Here is a 6,452-nt window from a genome sequence, read left to right as displayed (position 1 = left end):
TGGGGAGTTGATTAAAAAGGAACTCTTGAGTTGGAAGGATTGAAAGAAAATTTGTAATTGGGTTAATTGTTGGATTTTTATCTTGTCACCAATGCCAATCCCTTTGAATTAAGTGGGTTGCAACTTGTGAACAGATCTAGCATTCCAACTTGTTTGACTTTCCCTTACCTGGTAAAGAATAACCAAACAGAGCAACCATTAATTATAATTCAATCTTAAAATCACTCCATCAATAATAGAGATTCCATCTAATCAACTCCCAGTCAAGGCTTTTATTCATATTATTTAAATTTCCTCAATTTACATTCCAATTTACTTAACTCAACTTCTTGGAACATCTGATTAATAAGATAGCACACTTTTCTGCAACTCGTTGGGAGACGACCTGGGACTTAAAACTCCCAGTAATTTTTAATTTAACTCTCTGTGACATATTTCTAAATTGATAGGCAGATTTTCGATGAGTTAAGAACTATACTTGCAATGTAACCATTTTAATAATTTTTAATTCACCAGCTTCTGCATCTCATCAATTTTTGGCGCCGTTGCTGGAGAGTTGCAATAGAGTGCTAAATTTATTAATTAGAATTTATTTATTTGTATTTTATTTTATTTTGCTACTATGAGCTGCGTGTTTCTTCCGTCAAATGACGCGTTCACTTCCTGATCTGCGCTTGCTAATATTCGATCCTGAAATTGAAAGGACAATTTCACGAATAAGGCGAGAACAGCGTCGGTTAGCCCGCTCTGAGGGCGGATCTGAAAGTGAATCTGAGGAGGAAACCAGCCCCCGTTCTACTGATTCGGTTGTTTTACGTGCAGAAGACATGGCAGCTAGGAGAGTTACCATCCAGGAGGAAGGAGCTCCTGATTTTACAATGCAACCGTTTCAAGCGCATCATCCAGCGGTAGCTACAGATTTTGAAATAAAGACCGCACTGCTAAATTTGATGCCCAAGTTTCATGGCCTACCTGCTCAAGAGCCTATCAAGCACTTGAGAGATTTCCAGGCAGCCTGTTCTACTGTCAGGCATGATGGCACTGATGAAACTTCAATTTTGCTGAAAGCTTTCTCGTTTTCTCTTGAGGGAAAGGGAAGGGAGTGGTACTACACTTAACCTCTGGCCAATGTATCCAACTGGGATACACTCAGAAAGGAGTTTCTGGAGAAATTCTTTCCATCAAAAGTCACTGATAAATTGAGGAAGGATATTTCCACAATTGTTCAGGATGACAATGAAACTCTCTTTGAATACTGGGAGCGCTTCAATAATCTTCTGGAAGCATGCCCCCACCACATGATTGACAAGATCGTGCTACTCAGCTATATCACACAGGGTATGAGACCCCAAGATAAAACCACATTGGAAAGTACCAGCAATGGGTCTATGAAGAAGTACAAGACCACTGATGAAGCTTGGCAATTGATCAGTGATTTAGCTGAATCTACCAGGAACCACAGACAGAAGCAAGGCCGTTCAAAAGCCGTTGCAGAAGTATCTTCTAGTAGAGAGACTGTTGCTCTAACTCAGAGTATATGTGAGATGACCAACTTGCTGAAGCAAATGCAGTTGAATCAACAAACTCAGCAAGCTCAACTTCCTCCACCACAGCAAAACCAACAACTAGTCCCATAAAGAATTTGCGGAATCTGTGCTGATTATAGCCATTACACTGATGAATGCCCGCAGCTCCAACAAGAAGACATCATGGTGGCATCCACTCACAACTTTTATGACCGTCCCAACCAAGGGTACAATCAAAGTGGAAATAATAACCATGGATGGCAGGACAATTCAAACCAGAATTGGAGGGACAACAATAACAGAGGAGGCAGAGATAATCAGGGAAATCAGAGATGGAATAATAACAACAACAGGCAGCAAAATCAACCTTACAGAGCACCTCACCTGAGGCAAAACCAAGGACCACAGAACAATCAACAGCAGACCTCTCATTCTTCTTTATCTTCTAATGAAGATCTACTACAATCTTTTGAGAGAAGACAACAGACCATGGAAACTAACATCATGAATAGTATCAACGCCAGTCTGAATGGTCTCACCTCTACTCTGCAAGCTTTTATGACACAGTTTGGATCAGCACAAAATTCCAATAACCAACCTTCAAGCACCACTGGAATCCCCTCTCAACCATTATCCAATCCAAAGGGAGGCATTAATGCTATCACCCTGAGGTCCAGAACCACACTGTAGGAGAGGAATCAGGAGGAACCAAGCTGACCAGAATACGCCTCAGCTGAAGAGGTGGTAGAAATCGAAGATGTTGAAGAGGAAGAGGATATACAGGACATAGCTGAAGAAAAGATAACTCAACCATAGAAGGAAGCACCAAAAGGCGCAGGCACCACAGAAAACACTACTCCTATTCCATTTCCACAACTTGCAAGGAAGCCCAGGAAGCAGCTGGAACCCGATCCTAAAATGGTAGAGATATTCAAAAAGGTTGAGGTAACTGTTCCCCTTTTTGATGTTATTCAGCAGGTACCTAAATATGCAAAGTTTCTAAAAGACTTATGTATCCATAAAGACAAAATTAATGAATTAGAAACTATTCCTTTAGGTAGTTCTATATCTGCTTTAATAGGAGAATTACCTGAAAAATGTAGCGATCCAGGTCCTTGCATAGTTAGTTGTACTATTGGTGGTGTAGTAATTTATGATTGCATGTGCGATTCAGGAGCATGTGTTAGTATAATGCCTTTGTCTATATATGATGTTTTGAGGCTCCCTCCCTTAAAAAGGTCAGTAGCTCGTTTTGTGTTAGCAGATAAAAGTATTATTACAGTGGCTGGAGTTGCTGAAGATGTTTTGGTGAACATTAAAGGGCTCACATTCCCCACTAATTTTTACATCTTGGAGATGCCCCATAATGATTCAGATAAGCCGTCATCAATCCTACTTGGAAGACCATTCCTGAAGACATCAAAATTCAAATTGGATGCTTTTTCAGGAACATGCTCCTTTGAAATAGATGGCCGCATAGTGATCTTCACTCTGAATGGAGTCATTGACAACCCCCCAGAAGATCGTTCTATCTTCCAGTGTGATGTCATAGACAAAAGTGTAGCTGAAGTTCACAAGGAAGAGTTTGAAGAGAGGCACACTGGACAAGGTCCAAGTGTGGGGACCCTCTTAACTGACAGTGAAGGCACTTCGCCATTTTCACAAGCCCCAGATAATCCAGAGCCTGCCCATGATCAAAAGTTAGAATTAAAACCTCTCCCTCCACATCTCAAATACGCTTATCTTGAGGATGGGCAGAAGCTTTCGGTCATTATCGCAAGGGAACTGACTTCTCAACAAGAAGAGCAGTTACTTGATGTACTGAGGAGGCATAAGAAGGCAATTGGGTGGAGTTTGGCAGACATAGTTGGAATCAACCCTCAAGTATGCGAGCACAGAATATTTTTAGAAGAGGGAGCAAGACCTGTCCGTCAACCCCAAAGAAGATTGAATCCCATAATCTTGAAAGTTGTCAAAAAGGAAGTGACCAGACTATTAGAAGCAGGTATCATATATCCCATTTCAGACAGTGAATGGGTAAGCCCAGTACAAGTGGTGCCCAAGAAGTCTAGAGTCACTACAGTGAAGAGTGAGCATGGAGAGCTCATAGCAACTCGAGTTCAGAATGCTTGGAGAGTCTGCATTGATTACAGGCGTCTCAACCAAGCTACCCGTAAGGATCACTACCCACTTCCATTCATTGATCAAATGCTGGATCGCCTGTCAGGTAAATCACATTATTGCTTTTTAGATGGTTACACAGGTTATTTCCAGATTCATATAGCTCCTGAGGATCAGGAAAAGACTACTTTTACATGTCCTTTTGGGACTTATGCTTATAAGAGAATGCCCTTTGGCTTGTGCAATGCACCAGCTACTTTCCAAAGGTGCATGATGAGTCTTTTCTCTGACCTTATTGAGGACTGTATGGAAGTTTTTATGGACGATTTTAGCGTTTATGGTGATTCTTTTAGCCTTTGCTTAGATGGATTATCTAGAGTATTAGATAGATGTGTTAATACAAACCTTGTATTGAATTTTAAAAAATGCCACTTTATGGTAAAACAAGGGATTGTGTTAGGACATGTGGTATCTAATAAAGGCATTTCTGTAGACCCAGCAAAGGTAAATGTTATTTCTAGTTTGCCTTACCCCTCTTCTGTGAGGGAAGTCCGTTCGTTCCTTGGCCATGCAGGTTTTTACAGGAGATTTATTAAGGACTTCAGTAAGGTAGCACTTCCCTTATCCAGATTACTGCAGAAGGATATTGAGTTCGAGTTTAGTGAGGATTGTAAACAAGCGTTTGATAAATTAAAGACTGCTCTAACTCAAGCTCCAATTGTGAGAGGACCAGACTGGAGCCAGCCATTGGAAATCATGTGCGATGCTTCCAACCATGCAGTAGGAGCAGCGTTGGCTCAGCGTGAAGGTAAGGATCCTTTTGTTATTGCCTATGCGTCTAAGACTTTAGACACTGCCCAGTCAAATTATACTACTACTGAGAAAGAGCTTCTTGCTATTGTTTTTGCTCTGGATAAATTCCGGGCTTATTTACTTGGTACTACAGTAGTAGTGTATTCGGACCACGCAGCCTTAAAGTATCTATTAGCTAAAAAGGAATCCAAACCAAGACTTATACATTGGATACTGCTGTTATAAGAATTTATTTAGAAATAAAGGATAGGAGTGGTAATCAGAATTTAGTAGCAGACCACTTGAGTCGCCTTAAACATATTAAGGATGATTCTACTCCTATAGATGATAATTTTCCTTTTGATAACCTGCAAGCAGTATCTGAGGTAGTCCCTTGGTATGCACCTGTTGCTAATTATTTAGTTAGCCGCACATTTCCCCCAAATTTTTCTAAGCATAAAAAAGATGATGAGCGGATATTTTATACGCTTTTTGGGGATAATTTCATATAGTTTTGAGTATGTTCTAGTTAGTTTTTAGTTTATTTCCAGTAGTTTTTAGGAAAAATTCATATTTCTAGACTTTACTATGAGTTGTGTGTTTTTCTGTAATTTCAGGTATTTTTCTGGCTGAAATTGAAGGAGCTGAGCAAAAATCTGATTCAGGCTGAAAAAGGACTGCTGATGCTGTTGGATTCTGACCTCCCTGCACTCAAATTGGATTTTCGGGAGCTACAGAACTCAAAATGGCATGCTTCTAATTGCATTGGAAAGTAGACATCCAGGGCTTTCCAGCAATATATAATAGTCCATACTTTGCACAAGGATAGACGACGTAAAATGGCGTTCAACGCCAGTTCTCTGCCCAATTCTGGCGTCCAGCGCCAGAAAAGGATCAAAAACTGGAGTTGAACGCCCAAACTGGCACAAAAACTGGCGTTCAACTCCACAAATGGCCTCTGCACGTGAATTGCTTAAAGTCTCAGCCCCAGCACACACCAAGTGGGCCCCAGCACACCAAGTGGGCCCCAGAAGTGGATCTCTGCATCATCCATCATAGTCCACTCATATTTTGTAACCCTAGGCTACTGGTTTAGTATTTAAACAACTTTTAGAGACTTATTTTGTATCTCATGACATTTCAGATCTAAACTTTGTATTCTCTGACGGCATGAGTCTCTAAACCCCATTGTTAGGGGTGAGGAGCTCTACTGTGTCTCGATGAATTAATGCAAGTATTTCTGTTTTCCATTCAAACACGCTTGTTTCTATCTAAGATGTTCATTCGCGATTAACTGTGATGAAGGTGATGATATGTGACATTCATCACCTTCCTCAAACCATGAACGTGTACCTGACAACCACCTCCGTTCTATATCCGATTGAATGAGTATCTCTTAGAGTCTTTAATCAGAATCTCCGTGGTATAAGCTAGAACTGATGGCAGCATTCATGAGAATCCGGAAAGTCTAAACCTTGTCTGTGGTATTCCGAGTAGGATTCAAGGATTGAATGACTGTGACGAGCTTCAAACTCCTGAAGGCTGGGCGTTAGTGACAGATGCAAAAGGATAGTAAATCCTATTCCAACCGGATCGAGAACCAACCGGTGATTAGCCGTGCTGTGACAGAGCACGTGAGCGTAGTTTTCACTGGAAGGATGGAAGGTAGCCATTGACAACGGTGATCCACCAACACACAGCTTGCCATAGGGGGACGTGCGTGCGTGAACAAGAAGACAGAGGAAAGCAGAGATTCAGAAGACAAAGCATCTCCAAAAATCCAACATATTCTCCATTACTGCACAACAAGTAACTTTTAATTTATGCTCTACTGGTTACTCACAATTCAATTGATAAACATAATTGACTTCCTGACTAAGATTTACAAGATAACCATAGATTGCTTCAAACCAACAATCTCCGTGGGATTCGACCCTTACTCACGTAAGGTATTACTTGGACGACCCAGTGCACTTGCTGGTTAGTGGTACGCGTTGTGAAAAGTGTGATTCG

The 6,452-nt window shown here is 41.0% G+C and overlaps 1 non-coding gene across 1 annotated transcript; it reads right to left on the bottom strand.

The window, feature by feature from the left end:
• Nucleotides 1–1,196: 1,196 nt before the first annotated feature.
• Nucleotides 1,197–1,300, bottom strand: LOC148551040 (small nucleolar RNA R71). Its single transcript, XR_015893702.1, has one exon. It is a non-coding gene; the product is annotated as a small nucleolar RNA R71 (small nucleolar RNA).
• Between the last annotated feature and the right edge of the window lie 5,152 nt (nt 1,301–6,452).

This window comes from Arachis ipaensis, chromosome B7 (genome assembly GCF_059453495.1).
Source record: "Arachis ipaensis isolate K30076 ecotype BB chromosome B7, ASM5945349v1, whole genome shotgun sequence".
NCBI classification, from domain to species: Eukaryota; Viridiplantae; Streptophyta; class Magnoliopsida; order Fabales; family Fabaceae; genus Arachis; species Arachis ipaensis.
This window is presented reverse-complemented; position numbering and strand designations above follow the sequence as displayed.